The sequence below is a fragment of the Triturus cristatus genome, chromosome 1_2 (genome assembly GCF_964204655.1).
Source record: "Triturus cristatus chromosome 1_2, aTriCri1.1, whole genome shotgun sequence".
NCBI lineage: Eukaryota > Metazoa > Chordata > Amphibia > Caudata > Salamandridae > Triturus > Triturus cristatus.
Genome location: NC_140580.1, coordinates 591,877,533 through 591,900,182, shown reverse-complemented (window position 1 = coordinate 591,900,182; position 22,650 = coordinate 591,877,533). Strand labels below are relative to the sequence as shown.

The 22,650-nt window shown below is 42.0% G+C and overlaps 1 protein-coding gene across 5 annotated transcripts in view; it reads right to left on the bottom strand.

Annotated features, from left to right (window-relative positions):
- LOC146867704 (glutathione S-transferase omega-1-like) overlaps positions 1-22,650 on the bottom strand; it is a 481,051-nt gene that overhangs the window by 351,667 nt on the left and 106,734 nt on the right. For all 5 annotated transcript variants that reach the window (XM_085607050.1, XM_085607035.1, XM_085607059.1 and 2 more), the window contains exon 2: positions 13,314-13,399. The gene's annotated coding sequence lies outside the window, so the exon portion shown is untranslated. The remainder of the gene's footprint in view (positions 1-13,313; positions 13,400-22,650) is intronic.

The following is a 22,650-nucleotide window of genomic DNA, read 5'->3' as shown; positions in this document are numbered from 1 at the left end:
GCACCCCGCTGTAGTGTGTAATCCTGGTTTTCAAATCGATTCCACACGGGCCCACTGGAGGAAAGGACAACAGGTTGCAGTCTTGCAGAGGCGAGAGTCTGGCTCCGGAGCCCTGGAGTGCGACAGCCTCAGGGAGGAGACCATGGATCTAGTAAACAGCGGAAATAGAAGCACCTGACAGACAGACCATTGTAAACACTGCCCTCCTACAAGGCACTTGTTTTTTGATTTGTACAATCGTAACAAGTGGGGAAAGAGCGCTCTTATTTTCTGTTCCCACTCTCATTGGCTAAACGTCAACTGTCTCAGCCCGCCATTGGCCAATAAGCAACCTTCAGGAGCCTATGGTTAAACCATACAGAGGAAAAGACAAGACTGCACACATCGGATTATAAGAATAACCAAGCGGGGGCCATGTTGGAGTGTGCAGCTCTTGTCAATATGTGCGTTGGCAATCATCACTTTTACAGCAGCCTCGGAGCTCGGACTATCTCTGATGTGTCTCAGCATCACTGCAGGCTGACCCCGACGATGCCATCGCGCTTTTATAATTATTATGAGAACTCAATCCGTGCAATGCACGTGTGCTTCTGCCATCAAAACATGAAGTTTAGGTAAGCACTTGACAATTTCAGATATAACTCTTCCGCTCTTTGCTATAGTGTAAATTAAGCGCCAAGACACGTTTGAGAGTAGCGGGCGCTATAACTCTGCATCCACTTTAGAGCAAGGGCCAGTCCCAGAGTGCCAGGCAGCCCACAACTGACTGCTGGCAAACCGGACACATTTTCACTTTTAATTTATTGGTGATTTAAAAGAAAAGCTTTATTTATTTGATCTCCCTTCCTTTACAGTCATTCCTGGTGGGCTGTGGTGTATATGAATGCATGACACTCGGCAGTTCTTGGTAATTTAACAGCAAGAATAAATTGATGGAAAGGAGTGCACAGGCACGCCAGGAGAAGTGCTCAAATATTGCCCAGAGCGCACATAGGTGTTTTTAGGAACCGCCCCATGACGAGAGTGGAGTTCCCCGGCCTTCCTGTGCTTTTAAAAGGCTGATAGGCGGCGTTAGTGACTGAGTAATGTCACAAATTACAGTGAGGGGTTGGCCCCGGTAAACTCCGCTCCACATCGTATCGGTTAGCGGAGTTTTTGCGGAGCGCTGCGCTCCAAGCAGAGGGCGGAGGACCAAACACTCTGTGATCTCCACCAGTGGAGTGGAGTTAACCACCCACCCTTAATTATTTTGCAAATTTATTTTTTTTAAAACACAATTTTTTTTAAAGAACCGCAGTACTTTCCAGGTAGTACCGGGGTACTCCGTAAACCTTTTAATGATAGTAATAAAACTACTTTTAACTACCTTAATACACTTACTTAAAGTGCCTCAAGCCTTCCTATGCTCTTGTTAAACAGTAGTACACATATTTTCAATGTAGAACCCACAACGCAGACTCAGGGCTCAATTACGAGTTTGGCGGTCTTACTGCTGGACCATTGCGGCGGCGGTCTCAAGAAAACCGTGGTGTTGGCTGTCTTCCGCCTGCCGTATTACAATGTTGCGGATGGAGTACTTTGCTGCCGTCTAGCTGGCGGTATACCTCTGTGCCAATTAAAATGTTCCAGATGAGCTGGCGGTCTCTTGGCAGAGGAATCCCGACAGTGATGTTTCGTTGCTGTTAAGATAGGTAAGTACTGTTTAACATCAGAATATACATATATCTGTTGTGTATGTGTTGTAATGTATGTGTAGTTCATGTGTAATGTCTGTTTTGTTGCATGTAACATAACAGGAGCCAAAAGTAACTGTTACCATACACCACATAGGACAAGTGACCGAGAAGTCTACTTTACATTTTGGCGACAACTGGGTTGCTGAGCATCATGGTCTAGGTGAGGCAGCACAGGAAGGACCTGGACAATAGCGTCCCGAATGGATTCTGAAGTGGGACCGTGAAAATCCTTTCCCACCTTTCCACCAAGTCATGCATTGCGTAAGCCAAGACCTTTTGTTTTTTATAAAACAATTATAATATATACCATACATATAGTGGGCTCCAGGTCAGCCTCCATCAGCAATTGGACAATGACATTCAGGCCACAGAACAGACTGGCATGGGACAGCCCTCTTCAGTAAGTGGCTAGCTGCCATTCATGCTGAAGGACATACAAGGTCAGGATTGCGGCTCGGTGCGCGCCTCTCCCTGCTACCATCTAAAACCTTGATTAACTGATGTCCTGATCCCATGTTCGGGTCAGGGCGTGTGTGTGCATTTGACATCACGTGGGTGTGCTCTCTGATGTACTAGATTATCTGCCCTCTGGTGTACTACATTTCTCTCAAACTTTTCAAAACTTCAAAACTAACAAAATAAATATACACAACAGTTCTGGTGCCTGGAGTCTCTGCTGTCCCTGACAGCTGATTGCAAGCACAGTCACTTAATATTCACAAACATAGTCATTCAACCTTTGAGGCCTGCGAAATTGCGACCACAACTGACCTTCTCTCTGGCTGGTTAGCTGCTGGTCCTTGGAGTTCTGCCTGATGTTCTTCTTTTAGAACCACCAAAAGAGTCTCCAATCGGAGACTACACGGAGTCTTGGATAGTTCTGGGGGGCGGGATCGCTCTCATTGTCACCTCTTGGTAGGTCCTCATATTGTCCTTCCACATGATTGGGCTGCCTGAAGTGCCACTTGATGAAGGCTGATACATTCTGTGTGACCTCATCATGTTCTCTCTTGGCAGTTATCTTTATGCCTTTTCTTTGAGGGACTTTGAAGGGACGACTTTCAAATGGAAGGCAGTACTTCACCCCCTGCATGTCTGTCTATTGTGGACTAGGACCTAGCCACCCACATGGATGTCCGATTATTTCACCTTCTGAGTTATGCTGGCCTCATTTTGCTGATGCCGGCACTGACTAGCCCACTTGTCTAGGGGTGCTCGTGTCCACGATTCAGCGTGAGCGGTAATGTCCTGAATAGAACGTCAATTGAGCCTTGGCGGATGATACTGCATGGTATGTGCATATATGCTCCCAGGGTCCTATGGAGAATGTCTTCTATATTTTCCTATTGTTCCATACCAATTATTATGGCTTTGTTGTACATCCTCATGAGTTTTTCTACCTCTTATTGGCTTGAGGCTAATAGGGCAACACCTTCCTGTGCCTGATAGCGAGTGCCTCCATGTGATATCAGTATATTGGCTCTGGAAAGGAAGGCCGTTGTCACTCTTTAATGTTAAGGGGACCCCAAATATTGCAAATACTCTGTCTAGGCAGCGCCTTGTTTGCTCAAACTTTGTTTTGTGAGCAGTTTCACTACCGGAAATTTTGAGAAGGTATCAGACACGACCAGCATGTGTTACCCATCAGGCAGGGAGCAAAAGTCTACACTGATGTTGTGCCACGGGATTTCACTGGGCTGTTCTTTGATGATTGGGGTTGGTCTGTCTGGGGTCTAACAGTCTTTGTACTAGTGACACGGTGGCACTAGGTTGTCAGTGTCTGGGTCCATAGAAGGAAACCAGACTTTACCCCTTAATCATGTTTTGGTTTTTGTAGTCTCTTGATGTCCAAAAGTGCGCTAGACTAAGTATATGAAGTCTCATTTGTCTAGGAATGACGATACTGTGGCCTCTCAAGTGGACCCCTTTGTGCAGTGACGCTAAGCTCATGTTTGACATTTTACAGGCCGGTTATGTCGCGTTATTAAATGGTGTCAAGCTCGCTGAAGTTCTTAAGAAAGTCCTTCCACTGGTTTCACAGTATTGCTCTTATTGACTTCTGAAGGCAGGGATCAGAGTGTGTCACTGTGGCGATGTCAGCCAAGTTTATTGCGCGAGGGCATCTGATTACTGCCACCCACTCGACGTAGTCGTCTGCTCCCACATTGAAGTCTTTGTGGGTGTCAGGGGGTGGTTTTGGGTGTCTCGAGAGATAGTCAGCTGAGTTGGTGCATCCTGGTTTGTAGATCACTGACATTTGGTACTTTTGGAGTTGAAGGTCCCATGTTTCTATGTGTGGTGGAGGGTGTGGGGCTGCCTACAAAAATAGTGGTATTAGTGGTTTGTGGGCCGTTCTTATTATAACGGGACGGCTGTAGACATACAGACTTCTTTTTCAATGTTTTTTCTGTTTCAGTGAGTGCTCGACTGGTGAAGGTGAATGGTGCACATCGCTCTTCCGTGGTTTGGGCCTATCATCCACAACGAGTTTTGAGTCCTTGCCAGTGTCAAGGAGGCCATCACACTATTCTGTAGGGCTGCGTCCTTCATGGCTTTGACAGCTTGGTCCTCCTCTCCTTCCCAGGTCCACAGGGCAGAGGAATTCATCAGGTCATATAGAGGGCTGGCTAACATACCCATATTTGGGATGGACTTCCCACAGTAGGTTGCTAGTACTAGGAAGCTTCTTACCTCCAAGGGAGATGTTGGTGTCACTGCAACTCTGATGTTTACTCCTTTGAAGGATCGACCTTGACCCCTTTCATACAAAGATGTAACAGTAGAATTCTATTTTGTGATGCAGTAACTGGAAGTTTTGTTGATTCAGAGTCAGGCTTGCCACACGTAGTTTTGTGAGGGCAGCTTGAAGGCAGCTCCGGTGGATCTCAATTGCGGTGGCATGGATGAGAATGTTTTTGCTGACATTTATGATGCCGTCCAGCCCCAAAAGGACCACGTGAACGGCGTTCTGGAACACTTCTGCTGCAGAGGAGATCCCGAAATTGAGGTGCCAGCAGTCATGAAGGCCAATGTGAGTCAAGCCAATGGTGATGTAGCAGCAGTCTTACAGGAATTTAAGCTGGTGGTAGCCTAAATTAAGATCTAGCTTGGGGAGCCAGTGAGAGCCATTCAGATCCGTAATGAGGGCATCAATTGTTGGTGTGATATGGTGTTTTCGCTTAATGGCCCTCATGGGTAGCCGCAAGCCTATGCATATGCAATTGCAGAAGGGCTGTTTTGGTTTGCTTGCTACCACTATCGGCAAGACTCACGGGGTCGGGCAGAAGACGTTTTTGATCACCCCGTTTCTTTCAGCTTCCCAAGCTGCGCATCAAAAGCAAGGCGAAGGTGATATGAGACCCGTCTGTGGCGTAATGTTAGCCTGTAACCTACATTGTGAACATTAGTTCTTCCATTCAACCTATTTCTCACATTTTATAGCCATTCTGTCATTTCTTGCTCCTACAAACTGTTTGCTTACATCCCCTTTCCTTTGCTGATCACAAGAAACACGAGTCTGTGCTCAAAGTCTTAACCACACATGCTGTTTTTCCAGCTACAAATTGCCTTGTGCAAGTTTAAAAGTAAACCAGACAATTAGTAATTTGCTCATGATTATGTACTCAGCTCTCCTCCTGTAGTATCCAGTATTTGCCTTGTGATAACAGATTAATGTGACTAATGGTATGCTCATAGGGATGTTCCATGCTTATGTGTAACTTTGCAAACGTGTCTTTCCCTTTGTACCTGCTATTAGATGTATAATATCTGTGTGTCCCTGTGCCAGGCATAGAACTCTGAGCAAAGCTAAGCTGTCCAATTCTCCCCACTCGAGTGGGTTTCTCTCCACTCGAGTGTGTTTACAATAAATGCTGTTGTAATTCATCGCTCTGTGGTCTTTTCTGCTTTTTGAGATCCAGTATGAGGCAGTGGTGGTAACCCAGCAATGAGAATATTTTCTCTCTAACAGTAAGGCTACTGATCGTATGGACAGGTCAATATGGAGCGGCACTGGGGACCCTTAGAGTTGGCCAAGTCTGCCGGAGAGATAAGTGTAGGCTTCTAGCATGCTGCTGCATCGATGGCTGTTGCAAACTTGATCAGTTGTAGTTTCTCTGCAGTTTACAGCTGAGGAGTTTAAGCACCTTCGGACTTGACGAAGATCTTGGTGGTGCACACTGACTGGCCATGAGTGACGGTGCAGTAGAACATGCCCTTAAAAGGAAGAGGAGCCATGCCTCCGTATGCGAAGATCTTGGCAGTGGTTGGTAGGAGCTTAGGGTGAGGTTTCAGCATCAGGAATTGGGACATGCTGGTGACGTTTACTGGTGCTCCTGTGTGGCGGGAGATGACGGGAGTGCCACCAACGTTGACCTGTCAGGTTGGACGAGCCTCGTCTGGGCCATCTGAAGTGCTCAATGTGCATAAGATGATGAATATCTCTGTGTCTTCTTCCTCATAGATGTGGTCGTACGGGACCAGTGAAGGCTTGCCAGTGTGGGAAGGTTGTCCACATACACGAAGGCTCATACTCCTTGGTGCCTTGGAGTGGTGCATCCTCACTGTGCAGAGGTCTTGCATCCTCCACTCTAGAACTTGGTGAAATGGTTGGGTTACTGGCAGGCCGAACATGTTTTACCTCTGGCTGGGCACTCTTGGAGAGGGTGTGTCAAGAAACCACAACAGCTGGGCTTTTCCTCTGGGGGGCAATGGCTTCCGGCGACCTCTCGGGACTGTGGCAGCAGTTTCTACTTTTAATGGCCTGTGGTTAACTTCTTGCTTCATTGAGAATTTTTAAAAACCATTTCCATCTGTTCTGCTTGTCATGGGATTGGGCCAGGGTGAGGATTTCATCTAGCAGCATACTGGCTCAGCAGGGGATTTGGCGCCGGACAGGAGCTGACCTGCAGACCCATATGATCTGGCTCACACTTCCTTCTGGGGAGGCATCATCTGTGCCGGTACTAGCGAGCTCCCGTAGTCAAGCATAGAATACGTCTATTGGCGGGCCTGCTGAAGTTTGAACTGCTCAAATACAGGTTCATTTGGGGGTCAAAGTAGGTGCGCAGGGATGCAGTGGCACCTTTGTAGTCTGCATAATCTCCGGTGTTGGGGATATTGCGGAAGTATTTGAAGATCTCCCTCACATAGTGAAGGAGGATTGATCATTTTGTTTCATCTGTCCCTTTCTTTAGTGTCTTTGAAATAATTGTTGAAAATGACCATCCACATGCGCCATTGTGGTGCTGCAGTGGCCTGATCCCTCCGAATGTATATGGTGGCATGTACCTGAGGAAGTGCTGGGCAACTGCTTCCTGAGATGGTGGTGCTTGTGGGTGGCCGGGATCAGTGTTTTTTCTTTCCCTGTTGCTCCATGACGGACGGTGGCGCTTGGCCTGGCTGGGGTTAAATATATTGTTTAACGTGTGAATAAATAAATAAGTACATAAATACATACAATAAATAAATAAAATAATAATTTGAGGGGGTCACTTTGATTTTTCTCTGAAGGCCATTACTACCGCTGCATAATCGCTGCATAATTGTGGGATACCAGATACCAAGAATGCCTACTTTAATCTCATTTTATGCCTCTTTCTTCAACCTCCACATTTACTACCTCTTTATCTTATTCTCTTAAGTTCCTTTTCATCTCTGCTTCTCTTTCTGTCACTGTTTTTTTTTCATCTTCTGCCTTTTTTCTATTTCCGTCTTTCTCGCTTCTGCCATGGGTCAATTTTTAATGATGAAAAATAAGCCCCAATTCTCAACAAACATTGGCAAAGTCAATAGGTCCACCATATAAGAGCTATTTGCTTTGCCAAGGCTTTGCAGCCACGCTGTACAGCAACGTAGATGCTTTGCGGTGTGGCTGAAACTGATTTTTAAAAGTGCAATCGAGGGCAAAAGGCTTGGTCAATGTCTTTTAGCCAAGTTGTATAACCGCATGGCTGCTGTTTAACATGGCTGAAAGTCGGGCAAATAAGTGCTATGACACTGCTATACAACATGGCTGAAAGGCATTGACATTGATACAGCTAATATCTCTCACATTGCTTGTTAAATTTTCTTTTATTCAGGGCCTGATTAACAAAGGTAATCTTATAAGTTTACATTTTTAATGGCATGCACAAACTACAACTTAAATGTAAGTTTACGACTGCTGAGATTCCGCTGTCGGGAAGGAGAACTCCACACATCAAAAAGATAGGCCTGTCCTATCTTTTTATGTGCGGAGTTCTCCGCCCGACTGCGGAGTCTCTGCAGTTGTAAACTTAATATTAACTCGTAGTTTGTGAATACCAAAAAAACAATCTTACACAATAGTGTAATTTTACCATTGTGAATCAGGCCCAAATATTTAAGTAACAGTGTAGCTGTGTAGCAGCCTACTGTTTGGGATCTTGTTAAGATAGTGATATATTACTGTCTACTTCAAGTTTAGAATTTTGTTTGTACAAAGATGGCAGCGTTTGCATAAGTGTGTTAGTGTTGTTCTAATGCTTTTGAATCCCATCATCATGGTGACAGCATTTCCTGTGGACAATCAGTTGGTGTGTGTTATGAAAAGTAGGTCATACTGTAGCAACGTCATATCTTGTTCACTTAAATTCATATCCTCTGAATTGGCAACCAGGGTGAAAAGTTGGTATCCCTGTAACGTCACATGACCTTGGTTCATTTACGTGTGTCTCTGCTCACTATGTTGAATTGAAGCACATTCTGGTTTGATGAATTTTACTGAGGCCTTCTCATCTTGGTTCTCATCATCATAATTAGTTTAGCTTCTTTCCTTCGGCACAGACTATCCGTGCACCCTATTATTGGGTTGGGTTGACGGTTTTCAAAAGGGTCTGTTTTAGATCCTCTGCATGCTTTTTCTTCTTTTTTTTACATTTAAAGACAACTTTTATTAAAGAAAGGAACAATAACAATAATGTACAATACGCTGAGTGAACAATATAGTGAGGACAATAAGATGAATACCAACATTATAAGAGACTGTTCATATAATCAAAGTATGAAAAGTAGGGGACAAAAACAGGGAGAGGGAAAGAAACATTGGATACAAATATTACTTATAACTAGTGAGACAAATTAATATAACTATGACAAATGCTGAGTATATCAAATGATAAACTGGTTGATTGAGAGAAAGAAATAATTGCACAATAGTTAAGAAGTAAAACAGTAAAACATGTAAATCAAGGAGGTTCAGCTGCTTCATCAATTAAGGGTTGACGTGGGTTAGCATGGAAAGCATAGGAATCAAGGAAAATGTTACAGGAGACCACAGAATGTTTGTCTTGATATGTAAAAATAGTAGGGTGGTATATGATATGTCTAGTTTATGGTTATAACATGCACCATACCACCATGCTTGAAAAGATATAGCAATATAATTTTCAATTTTTTTGTTATTTGCTGGAATCCAACTGCAATTAGTAAATCAACAATATGTGTATTAAAAGCGCTATCATTCCAAGCATCAGAGAGACTCCCTTAAAATAAATTTGTAAAATCGAAAGGTGTATGCATATGAAGGATAGAACTGATTTGTGACCAAACCTTTAACCAAAATTGATAAGTGGAAGGACAGTCAAATAACATATGCCTTACATCTGAGACAGGGGCATTGCATGACCAGCAGGATAACAGAATATTTGGATTATATTTGTGTAAATTAGCTGGGGTAATCATAAGTCTATTATAAATGAAAAATAGAGTTTGGGTTGCGTTAGCGTCACAAGACGTTTTACGGAACTTGAACCATATTTTGTTCCATAGAGAAAGAGGAAAAGAGATCTGTAAATCAGAATCCCATTGTAACTCTAATACAGTTTTTTGTCTAATACCTGGGGAAAAAGTAATAATACCATAAATACGGGAGGCTGTGGGAAAGGTTAATAGTAAGGACTGTAGAGGGGTTGTGGTAAAGGTGGTGGGAGAGCTTGGAGTGGCAGTTGAACAAAGAGATGTGTCAAAATTAGAAATGGACAAAATCAAACAATTAAATCTGTTTTCATATGAGGGAGGATGGTGCAAAAGGGATTGAGCCTGTGTGAAGTAAATACAAGATTAATCTTGAAACGTTTGATATGGCCATAATAAACCTTTATCTCTCCAGAATTTCCAATATACAGTTCTATTATTAATTTTAATGAGTTTGTTATACAAAATAGAGGAATGAAGGAATTGATTTATAACAGAGGAAGAGGAAATATAGATTGGGCATAATATTCTGCAAGCATTCTTAAGAATAGGAAGGGAAATGAAGAAAGGACATTGAGTAAATGACAAGAATTCTGAAAGGGAAAAGGGAAAATTAAAAAATAACTCTACATTGGTCCATAAGGGGGGATCCTGTATATATTGGTCTATTTGCTAAAAAGCTGAGTGGTTCACAAAGAAAGCAGTATGATATGACTGAAAATCAGGAGCATTTACTCCTCTATGAAATTTACACGTTTGTAATCTAGAGAGACATACAAGGTTTGTTGTTATTCCATAAAAATGTTGCTAACACAGTATATATTTTTTTAAAACAGAAGAAGGAATATTCATGGGAATTGCATAAAGACAGAAAAGGATGATGGGACTTAACATACATTTAATAGAATCCAACCTACCCCACCAGGAGAGATAAAGTGGATGACATCAGGAAATAAGAGTGGATAAAGTTCTAAGATGGGTAGAGAAGTTAAAGGTGACTGTATCTTTTAAGGAATTTGTAAATAAAATACACAAATATAAACATTTTACTGGATTCTAGAGAACGTTTGATGATATAAAGTCATGTTTAAAACACCATTTATTCAAAGGAAGAATCTCACACTTATCTGAATATAGTTTATAACCTGAGATTGAGGTGAAATCAGAGACTGTGGGCCTGATTTAGATTTTGGCGGACAGGTTACTCTGTCACAACAGTGATGGCTATCCCTTCAGCCAAAATATAAATTCCATAGGATATTATGGGATTTATATTTGGGCGGACAGGATATCTGTCACAGTTCTGACGGAGTACCTGTCTGCCAAATCTAAATCGGGCCCTGTGTCTAGACATGGTTGTAGGTAAGAATTATAAGAAGAAATATATAAAATAATATTGTCAGCATAAACTGAGAATTTATGACCGTATTTGTAGCCATGTATGTTGTTGAATCTTGGACAAAAAACGTTCAAGAGAGAGAATAAAAAATAAAGGAGATAAAATACATCCTTGCCTAAGCCCTCTATGAAGAGGAAAGGGAGTAGAAATTAAACTGCTAGATTAATGCTTTAGGAGAGAAGTATAGGAGTTACACTAGATTAATGGATTTTTGCCAGAATCTGAAGCAATTAAGGGTTGTGAGAAGAAAACTCCATTGCATGTGATCAAAAGCTTTCTCAGCATTGAGAGAGACAGCTGCTAATGATTGCTTATATTTGTTAGATTTACTAAGGATGTCGAAAAAGAGTTTAGTGTTTTCAGAAAGGTGTCTGTCTTTTTAAAAACTAGATTGCTCCCTGCCAATTAAATTTGCTAAGAGAGGGTCTAAAGGTAAAGCAAGAATTTTAGCACAGATTGTATAATCCAAATTAACAAGAGATATTGGTCTAAACATTTTACACAGTCTTTGGTCTTTATTATCTTTGGGGACAAGGCAAATTAAAGCGTCTTGCAATGTAGCAGTAGCAATAATAAAAGAAGCAAAGAATGTAAATAACTGATGTAGTTTTGAAAGTAACTTTCGGGAGACCATCTGGACCAGGAGATTTGCTTTTTGGCTACAACTTATTGCATTCTGGATGTCTTGAATTGTAATATCTTCATCTAAGAGGGAAATCAGTTTTTAAATCAAATTATTTACGAATGGAAGATAGATATGAAGTAATTTCAACTTGGTAAGGAATATGTTCGGGTGTATAAAGAGCTTGAAAATAGTAGGTGAATTCAGCCAAGATGTCCTTGTCTTAAAAAACAGGAGTAGAATCTTCCTGTAAAATGGTATCTACTTTGACTCAATCCCTTTTAACCTTAAGATAATTTTCCAAAATATTTCCTGCTTTATTTTGGCAACCATAGTGTTTGGCGTTGGATTTGAGAAGAAAGGAGACAGCTTCTTCTTCCTTAAAGAGTTTATTAAATTCAAACGTAGCTTTTATTAATTGATCCAAACAAGACTTAGAGTTGGACGAGCAGTAGGAGTATTCTAGAGTTATAATGCATTTTTTTAATGTACTTTTCTTTTGTTAGACGCATATGTAACTATACAATCTCCAGAAGCAGCTTCAAAGGAGTCCCAAAAATATGGAAAAGATATATCAGGAGATTCAATTAAAGCAAAGAATTCTGTAATAAAAGAGTCACAGAAGTGGGAAAAGTTATTGTCTAATGAGATAGAAGTATTAAATCGGCAGTGTCTTCTTTGTAGTTTGGAGAAGAAAGAAGGAAATCTAAGGGCCTGATTTAGATCTTGGCGGACGGGCTACTTTGTCACAACGGTGACGGATATCCTGTCCGCCAAAATATAAATCCCATAGGATATATTTGGGATATATTTTGTCCAACAGGATGTTTGTAACCGTTCTGACGGTGTCACCTGTCCACCAAGAACTAAATCAGGCCCTAAGTCTAACAAAACTGGGGCATGATCTGAGATGACAATGGCATCTATATCAGCATGAAAAAAATGTTGAGATAAAGCCTTAGAGACAAATATATAATCAATTGTGGACGGGGAAAATGGAAGGTGGAAAACAATGTGTATTCCCTTTAACAAGTATGACAAATTATCCAGGAATCTATATGGGATCTTTGAGTAATAGCTGAAGTGAACTGTCTGTAAATGGAAGAAGGAACAAAATTGGTTTTAGAGGAACAATCTAAAAAAGCATCCAGAACCAGATTACAGTCACCCCCAATAATTAGGTTATCATCAGTGAGAGACATCAATTTATGGGTAATATTGGGCCAGAATGTTTTATCAAGTTGTGTTGGAACATATAGGTTAAAGATTGTAAGTGGTATCTTATTAATTGTTCATTTTAACATACACCAACAGCCTTCCAAATCTGATTCTTGCGATATTAAAGTGACATCTAAGTGTTTTTTACAAAGAATCACAATATCCTGGTGAGGTGAAAGCTTGCCCAACCCAATTTCATACTAGTTTGTTGGCTTTTAGATCTACAATATGGGTTTCCTGTAATAAAGAGCTGAAGGCTTTAAATTTGGCTAGGTGAAACAGTACTCTTTGACGTTTGATGGGTGAGCCCAACTCTTTAACATTCCATGCAATTACATGTAAAGCCAAAGGAAACAATTCATAAAGTAAGTAAAATACTCTACACAAAGATAATTGTTATGAAAAACTATACTAGAGAACTTTATACATGAAATCATCAACATTAGATAGAGAATGAAGAATATGCGATAAGTGGAAAATAGCCAAGAAAATAAAAAGCACATGGAAAAATCAGGAGATGGATAAGAGAAAAAAGTCATGAAAAGGAAGAAAGGAGTAATAAGAAGGTAAAGCATAAAGGAAACATAACCACAGTCATGAGGACAGTAGGATACAATTAACATACCAGGTTATCAAACAAATGAGTGGGGGTGTTGAGACTCTAAAAGGAAGATAACGCGACCGGAATGAGACACAGGAGAAGGTGGGATCCTATGGGAGGAAAATAATAGGTATGTTGTTAGCACATATGATACAAGTAAAACAAAAACATGAATGAAACACCATAATACCATGTGATCAAATATTGCAGTCATAACATATAAATATATAATTAAGCACAGAAGCAGTTTTTAGGAATGCAGAAGTTTAGTATCTATAGCTTCAATTTTACAATTCTCAATAAACTTCTGCAATAGAGAAGGGTCCTCCTATGTCGTCTTGTTTATATATGTCACTTTAAATAAACATAGGTGGAAAAGACCAAAACAGGCATCAAGGGGGTGTAGAGCAGGACGCATGTCTAAAAACCTTTTCTGTCTGTCCTCTGTAGGTTTGGCGTAATCCTGAGTGAAAAACAGTAAGCCGTCAGACCAAGTAGCTCAGCCCTTGGAGTATACTGCTTATTCACCATAGGGAGGTCCTGATATTCCAGAAAGAAGATGAAACTCCGCATAGTTTGTGTGATGATGAAGATAGATGGAGTCGATGGCCAAGTCTGGGAGCTCTTTGTATATAAAATTGTGTAGTTACTGGCATATCTATGATTTTAAGACTAAATGTTTGAAAAAATTAAATGGGTTGAGAGCCTTCCACACCCTCAGCTAGACCATAAAAGCGAAGGTTATTTAGTCTATTGCAGTTTTCCAAGTCTGCTGTCATTTCTTTAAGATGCACTACTTCTGTTTCGAGAAGTTTTACATCCTGGGCAGTGTCTTTTATTATGCCGATCTGCTGTTCCATAACATTAACTCTGTTTTCTGTAAAAGACTACTTATCATTTAACTGCTTAAATTCCTTATTGGTCTCTTCCACGTAAGGTTCCAATGCGTCAATTCCATCTAGAATATGTTCTATGGTTACAGAGGCAGTGGATTTGATGGGCGAGGGAGGATGCTTTTTCAGTTTTTTATTAGTTGGTAGAGGTGCTGTCATAGGAATTTTAGAGACAGCCTTTGAGGAAGGTGAAGGAGTGAAGGAAGAACAAGACAGGATAGCGTCTTGAGGATGATTACCAAGACCTTCCATTGTAGAATTTAGGACAGAAAAGGAATTGTCTGTGTCAAATGAATATTGCAAGGAAATAGGTTTAACAGGTGTACTTAGTTTATGGTTTCTAAGGTCCCCCATGGGGTCAAAGACGAGTAAGCAGGAAGAAATACCAACAATGCCATCCGAAATCTAAAGACTTGAAGACCTGAGCAGTTCACATAGAAAATAATGGAAATGCAGTGAAAGGACAATAATTTCAACAAAGTTCAAATGCTCCCAAGAAGACCAAATGGTGAGAAAATAATGTGCAGTGACAGTCTCTGAGAAATAATGCTGTCTAAAATGATGCACAATGAGCAAGGTGACGAAAATTAGCTTATAAATGGATCGCAAATGGCAGGCGCAACCGTGCCATCAGTGCTCATTCCGTCACTGGGGGAAGGTCGGCAAGTATAGAAGGAAAAGGTTTGTACTCTGTAAAGCATCAAAAATCATTAAAAATTCCCCTGTCCTAACCTCCAAGACATATATTAATATTCTCTACTTATGCCTTAGAACATTCCCCTAATCTTGACGGGCTTTAGCTTCTCTATTATTGTTAAGAATGATGTTCTATTGTTTTTATGTTGATTATTTATTCCTCAGAAGAACATAACAATATATGAAATAGATATTCCTAATAAATAATTAAGTTTTATATAAATTCCTACATACTTTTGAATGGATAATTCCTCTGTAGTCTCTTAGAACATTACTACATACACTGAATAGTCCTGACACTCTGGAACATTTCATTTACTTTCAAATCTGAAACTTTTTTGTTTTATTCTCTTCCTAGAGTAGTTGCGTGACTGGAACCATAGAGATTGAAGGAAAACACATCCTTTTCACGATCATATAGGTGAGTATACTTCTGACTTGGTATGGTTGAGTTCTGACAAGACTGCTGACAGAAAAATATCCAACTCTTGACCGGAGCATCAAAACAATGAACACAGGGCGCTGTCATCAAAGGGAAAAACTCTCAACAGCCGATATACTAAGAATACCTATTCTATCTGTCGAGCTTGTGCGACAAAAAGCTATCCCTAACACTAATCTACCGATGAACTGAGGCAAATCTAAGAAAAGCCACTACTCTAATGGAATACTTCAGTGAAGTGCGCCGCTAGAATGGTTGCACGCGCGCTTCACACTGTTCACTGATCTTGAGCTATTACTCACAATAAAGAAAAGGGGGAGAAGGTACAAACCCTACCTCATCCTCCTCAAGAATTAAGTAAACCACACAAAACAGGAGGTAGGGTGGAAGAACGGCCTCAATCAAATAGCAATTGCTGAATGTTTAAAGAAAGCACACATGTTTTTTGAAAACTGCCCTCACCCACAACAAGTTGTGGCATGCTTCATCATCGGGCTGCTACTAACGCCTCTGCGCAAACCAACGCAAACCAACGCTGCCTCCGGATTCCGTCTCTCCTGGTGCCGAGTACTCGGCACCAGGAGAGACGGAATCCGGAGGCAGCGCACCACTCTTGATGAATGTGTGACTACAGAGGGTCGCTCTCTACTCCAGTGCCTTTTTAAGCAAATTGCTTAATAAACTCTGAGTAAGTTATAAGAGGAACTCCAGACTGACAGGTGGAGTATAACCCACAACAGTGGGTAATAACAGGGGTTTGGCAAAAGGGCATGGGGATCTAACTTGTCCTGAGGAATGCCGGAGATTTAACTTTGAACCGGCAGAAACATGTCGACTGCTATGCAGAATGGAGGGGTGGTGAGCACTTAACTAACTCACTCCACCACCATCCATTTGGTATATAGTCTCTTTACATATAAATACCATTTTAATCTGACAGGGGAATCCAGGAATAAAATTATTATAGAGATATCCCTGGTTCAGTTTTAAGACTCATCTTTTCTGCACTAAAGGATCCAGCCTTTTTTTTTTTTTTTTGTTTGTCTGTATCATTGTTGTACTGTCTACCCCTCCCTATTGCTCCGCCTCTAGCGTTGGTTTGCGCAGAGGCGTTAGTAGCAGGCCGATGATGAAGCATGCCACAACTTGTTGTGGGTGAGGGCAGTTTTCAAAAAACATGTGTGCTTTCTTTAAACATTCAGCAATTGCTATTTGATTGAGGCCGTTCTTCCACCCTACCTCCTGTTTTGTGTGGTTCACTGATCTTGAGCGCCTGCTTAGGAACAACTAGAGCACTGACCTTTGAATTCAAAAGTGCAGCCATCTTAAGAAATCAGTAGAGATTTCTAAGACGATTTCTTGGGCTTAATTTCGATTTGTTTAGTCAGTGAATCTCCATGTTTGCCTTTCTTTACCAACACACTGACTACTTGGTGTTCCTTGTTTAAACAAATACGGTGGTTCCTGACAGTACCCCTCCGCAAGGGCTGTTCCCCAGGTCGAGCCTTATGAGGATATCGACTATGGAAAGCCTTAATTAATCTTGGAGCATCGACATCAGTATGCAACTCCCAAGATTTCTCCTCAGGTCCATAACCTTTCCAGTCAATTCAATTCAATTGTCTTTATTCGATCTTCGGAAGACAGATCATAAAAGGTGAAAAGACCAAAAAAAGAAACAACATTATAATCAAATCTCATTTAACCCCTTGTGTGCCCCGCCCTTTCCCCGCCCTGTGCCGGGCGTTGAATTAGCGGGCGGGGTTCATGACGAGATAGTCTCGTCATGGGCACAGCGCAACCGCGGCCCATGACGAGACTATCTCGTCATGGGCACTCAAGGGGTTAAGAAGCAACAATCACATTTTCCATTAAAAAGGATAAAACCACAGGCAAAGACAATAAATTAGCCGTACCTAAAGTGGCAGTGCAACTGAACTGGATCCGTTGACAGCAGCAGGTATTAAGCATATAGCATTGATGATAAGTGTTAAGATCATTCTTAGAAAAAGGTAATGAAATTAGCAACAACAGTAGACATTTAAACAATACACTGGGGCTACAAAAGTGCTTTTGGATTAGAACAACATGCTACTTCTCTTTGCTAAAGTGCACTTCAAAAAGCTCACGACAGCAAAGCAAACATCAGAGTCTTTGAGTTGCAGAAGGAAATAAAAGGCCGCTTTACACTTGAAAATTTATATCTGCGCAATATCGGTAATAAAAATTTCCTAGTAAAAGAAAGATAAAACCTTTCCAGTCAATCAAATAGAACAACCCCCCACGAATTCTCTTAAAGTCCAAAATTCTCTTTACCTCAAATATTTCACCTTTTTCAGTCTGAATTGACCTAGGAGGAGTCTTTTCTCTGAGGCCTGACGAGGTTCTTTTTATCAGGGAGAAATGAAACACAGGATACTCCTTTAGTTGTGGAGGGAGATTTAGTCTATAAGTCACTGGAATTATACTACTTTTAATGGTGTACGGGCCAATAAAACGAGGTTGACATTTTCGATACCCTTTCGATCTTATATTTATAGTACTTAACCAAACCTTGTCCCCTATTTCATAAGTGTCTTCTGGTTTTCTTTTTTTTATCTGCATAACTTTTATATTGACTCTTAGATTGTGCCAAATTTTGTCTTGCTAAATCAGGAATCTTATTGAAATGTTGCACTAAGTCTTTGACTGCTGGTACTGTGATTTCTCTCATACTAGCGCATTGGGGTGTCTGCCATAATTCAGGGAAAAAAGCGAATAACCAGTAAAATTATTTTTTGCGTTGTTATGTGCGAATTCTGCTGCCCAAAGAAGGTTTGTCCAATCACCTTCCTGATCCAACAAATAAAACCTCACATATTACTCTAATTCCTGGTTTTCCCTTTCTGATTGCCCATCAGTCTCAGGATGCTAGCTTGTGGAGTACCTATTTTCAATGGTTAGACTTTTTGTAAAAGCCCTCTAAAAATGAAATAAGAACTGTGACCTCCTGTCGGAAATGATGATATTGGGAATTCCATGAGCCTTTACTAAATGCAAACTAAACTGTTCGGCAAGTTCTTTAGCATTGCAAGTGTTCTTTAATGCGACAAAATGTGCCATTTTTGTGAAGGCATCTACCATTACTAAGATTGTATTGAAACCTTGACTAGAGGGTAGATCTATGATCAGATCCATTGTAACCGTGTGCCAAGGATGAGGTGGAATGGGCAATGGTCACAATAACCCTTGAGGGGCCTGCTGCATTAATTTTTCCCGTGCACAGACCCCACAGTCAATCATGTATTGTCTGATGACTTTGATCATATTGTGCCACAAGAATTGTCTGCGAATCAACTCTTCAGTTTTACTGATTCCTCTGTGACCAGCCAAAGGGTTATCATGGCAGTCATGTAAGACTCTCTCTCGTAGTTCTGGTGTGGGTAAATACAAAGTCCCATTGCAAAATGGTAGATCATTCCGAATTTCTCTAGAAGAATCCTCTTCAACCCAACCTTGCATTTCTTCTGGCGTTAAGACCTCTTTTATTTTCTCATCCAAAGTTTCACTCACAATAAATCCCACTATCTTGGATTCTGGAATGATCTTCGATGGTTACTCTCTGTCCTTCTGTGTTGATTCTGGACAATGCATCTGCTTTCCAGTTCTTGTTTCCGGGTCTGTAGGTTATTACAAAATCATATTCTGCAAAGTAGAGTAACCACCACAGCTGTCTAGGAGTGAGGGTCCATGCTGACTTGAGGAACTGCAAATTCTTCTGATCAATAAATACTGACACCGTATGCCTGGCACCCAGCAGAAGTCTCCATTTCTTAAAGGCATATTTTATGGCCAGTAATTCTTTTTCCGTGATGGTGTCATTCACTTCTGCAAGGAGTAGTTTCCGTGATCTATAAGCCACTGGATGTAATTGCCCAATTTCCTTATGTCTTTAAGACAAAACTCCTCCAACCGCTTGATCTGATGCATCAGTTTCAACAAAAAATGGCTCAGATGGATCTGCGTGAAGCAAGATTGGAGCTGAAGTAAAATCCTCCTTTAAAGATTGAAAGGCTTCCTCAGTTTCTGCAGCCCAAACAAACGGAACACCTTTCTTCCACAATCAAGTCAAGGGAATCACCTTTTGAGAGAATTCTTTGATAAAATGTCTATAAAAATCTGTGAATCCAATAAAACTCTGGATTTCTTTAATAGTAGTTGGTGAAGGCCATTCCACTACTGCTTTTATCTTCTGCTTATCCATAGCTATCCCTTCGGATGAAATAATGAAGCCTAGAAGATCCACCATTCTGACATTGAAAACACATTTCTCTAACTTTGCAAATTGCCAATTCTCTCGCAGACTTTGTATCACTTCTCTCACATGTTCTCGGTGTTCCTCAACTGTGCTGAGTAAATTAAAATATCGTCTAAATAAATGATTGCGCATCTGTCAATGAATTTACTCAGGACATCGTTGATGAAGCAGAAGGAGAGTTGCACAGACCGAATGGCATGACTTGATACTCATAGAGCCCAAACTTAGTTCTAAAGGCTGTCTTCCACTCATCTCCTTTCCTGATCCGAACGAGATGATACGCTCCTCTTAGATCCAACTTCGTGTATAACTGGGCCCCTTTGACTTGGTCTAATAGAACAGGAATCAAAGGTAATGGATACCTATTCTTGATTGTTATCAGATTCAATGCTCTGTAATTAATACAGTTCCTCATCACCTTCCTTTTTATTTGGTATAAAAAATAAGGGCGATGAAACTGGAGGCTGTGATGGTTGAATAAACCCCTTTTGTTTTAGATATCTTTGAATGTACTCCTAGATGTTGGTCTTCTTTTTCAGTCAGAGTGTAAATTCTACTGCATGGAGGATTAGCACCGGGTTCCAACTCAATTTTGCAATCATAAGACCGATGAGGTGGTAGTTTCTCAACCTCCACTTCGCTAAATACGTCTTGAAAATCTGGGTACATGTCGGGAATGTCTTCTGTATATATCACACATACGACTCCTCCGATCTCACAAAGGACGGTGGCTAGACTGGATTCCTTAGATTGGTCATTCTCATGAAAACAGTTTTCCCTACAATATTCTGAATTCATCTTGATGGCTCTCTTTTCCCAATCAATTGACGGGTTGTGTTCTGTCAACCATGGTAAACCAAGGATAAGTTGAAATTGCGGTGCATCAATTAAATTAAATTATAAAACTTCTTTGTGACCATCAAACAGGATTAATTCTACTCTTTCAGTGTGACTCACAATTGGACTGGAAGAGAGATTTGTTCAATCCACTGCTCTCACAGCCTCACTCTTCTTTTTTTGTATTGCCTTTAATCCTAGTCTAGAAGCAAATTTCAAATCACAAACATTACCAGTTGCTCCTGAGTCAATCATTACGAATATATCAGATAAAATTGAATCTCTAAATTTGAGTCTCACAGATAGAGTAAGGTACGGGGCAGCTGATTGCAAAGTGCTAGCCAATTGATGGAGATTTGGAGTTGTTTCATCTTGAGCACTCACCAATCCAACTCCTCCTACTGGTGGTGCCGCAGTTTTCCTTCAGTGAATTCTTTGGCTTCTTGGGACAATTCCTTACAAAATTACCACTAGTTCCATAATATAAACAAAGGTTCTTTTGCCTTCTTTCCTCTTTTTCTTCCTTTGAAAGAGGACCTCACACTGTTCCAATTTGCATTGGTTCGACTGATTGACTATTTTCTGACATCTTAAAACCTTTGGATTTCATCCGATCAAACTGGGGAACACTGGAGCGAAAATCCCTCTTTTTCTCTCTGTCTGCTGATAATCTATCTCCAGAACCAGTTCGACCAAAGCGGAGACTTCTGTGGGTCCATTTGGAATGCGTCTTTTAATTCATCTTTTAAGCCTCTATAAAAAAAGGAGGCTCTCTTATTCTAGGGCCAATCAGTCTCGACAATTAACTTGTTAAATTGTACAAGGTAGGCAATTAGTTCTTTACCTCCCTGTTTTAACTCAAGCAACTCATTATCAGTGGCTTGTGAAACTCTTCTTCTATGAAAGATTCGCAAGAACTCTCTCTTAAATTCTTCAAAGTTGTACAGGATTGAAGAGTCTTTGGACACCAATGGCAGAGACCACGCAGCTGAATCACCAAATATGAAAGATACCCAGGCATCGGCGAAAATCACTGGACGGCATATAAAATGAAGAGAGCATTGGGTAAAAAATATTTAGGCCTGGGGGTGTGGCTTAGCCGCAAGAAGAAATGGCCGCTTCTCCGTAGGGCTCCTGCTCCCGTGAACCCTTCCTGACGATCCGGCACAGTTATCCGGCCCCAGAGGCAGCTCCGAAGATGCGCGCAGCCCCGCTGCATTTGGCCCGCACCGGCACGAAGAATTGCAAGCTGCGTCGGCGGACGCAATCCGGGCGAAAAATATTGAGGCCTGTGGTTCCTTTTGGGAGTCGAGATACAGGGACGCAGCGTGCTGGGCGTGGCGGCCTGGTCCCACTGGTGTCCGCTTACGAGAGGCCGTGGTGGAGGCCTGCTGCCTGCCTGGAGGCATAGAGACCCGCTGACGGCGGGAAACGAGAGACGCATTCCCGCAGTGACCCCGGGCGTGTGAGTGAGTCCCCGGGCCACCAACTGCGTCTTTGAAGTTTGGTGTGAGCACGCCCTGTGGGAGCAGTGGCTGAGTAGAGGAGGCCCGCGCATGGTGTGGCTCAGCACGGCAGTCCCCTGAGTGGACCCCCCAGAGGGACATCATCCTTCCTGTAGCCCACCCTTGGAGTGACCGGCAGTGCTCTCCGGGGCGGGGGAGGAGAGCGAGCTCCTCTTGGACTGGCGATTTCGGACCCAGTGACTGCCTGTGGCCCGGGGACGCCTGCTGGTGCCTGGATGGAGCGTGGTGCAAACCAAGGCTTGCTGGGGGTCACCGCTTCGCGTTGGATTGCCGGAGGCTGGAGGTAAGGGCCCGGTGCCCTCCGTCATCTCTGGGCCCATGACGTCTGGGCTGGTGGGGCCCCCCTGGCTGGTGCTTGGGACATACCTGCGTTCTGCCTGGACTACCGTGGTGGTGCGGGGAGTGAGACCGTCGGGGGTGTCGCCCTAGTGGTCTGGTCTGTGGAGGGGGTACCCCTTCTCCAATGCGCACGGCCCCCCGGGGCCCTGGGAAGCACACCAAGACAGCGCCTGCAACTGGAGGCTGGCGGTGGTGCCGGGGACGCCGTGGGCTGAGACGCAGCAGTTAAGATGTCGGGGACCAGTGGCTCAAAGACAGTACAATCGAACAAACTCGACAAATACGCATACTCGAAGGCGACCCCCCCCTGATTCGCAAAACGCTGCAGTCA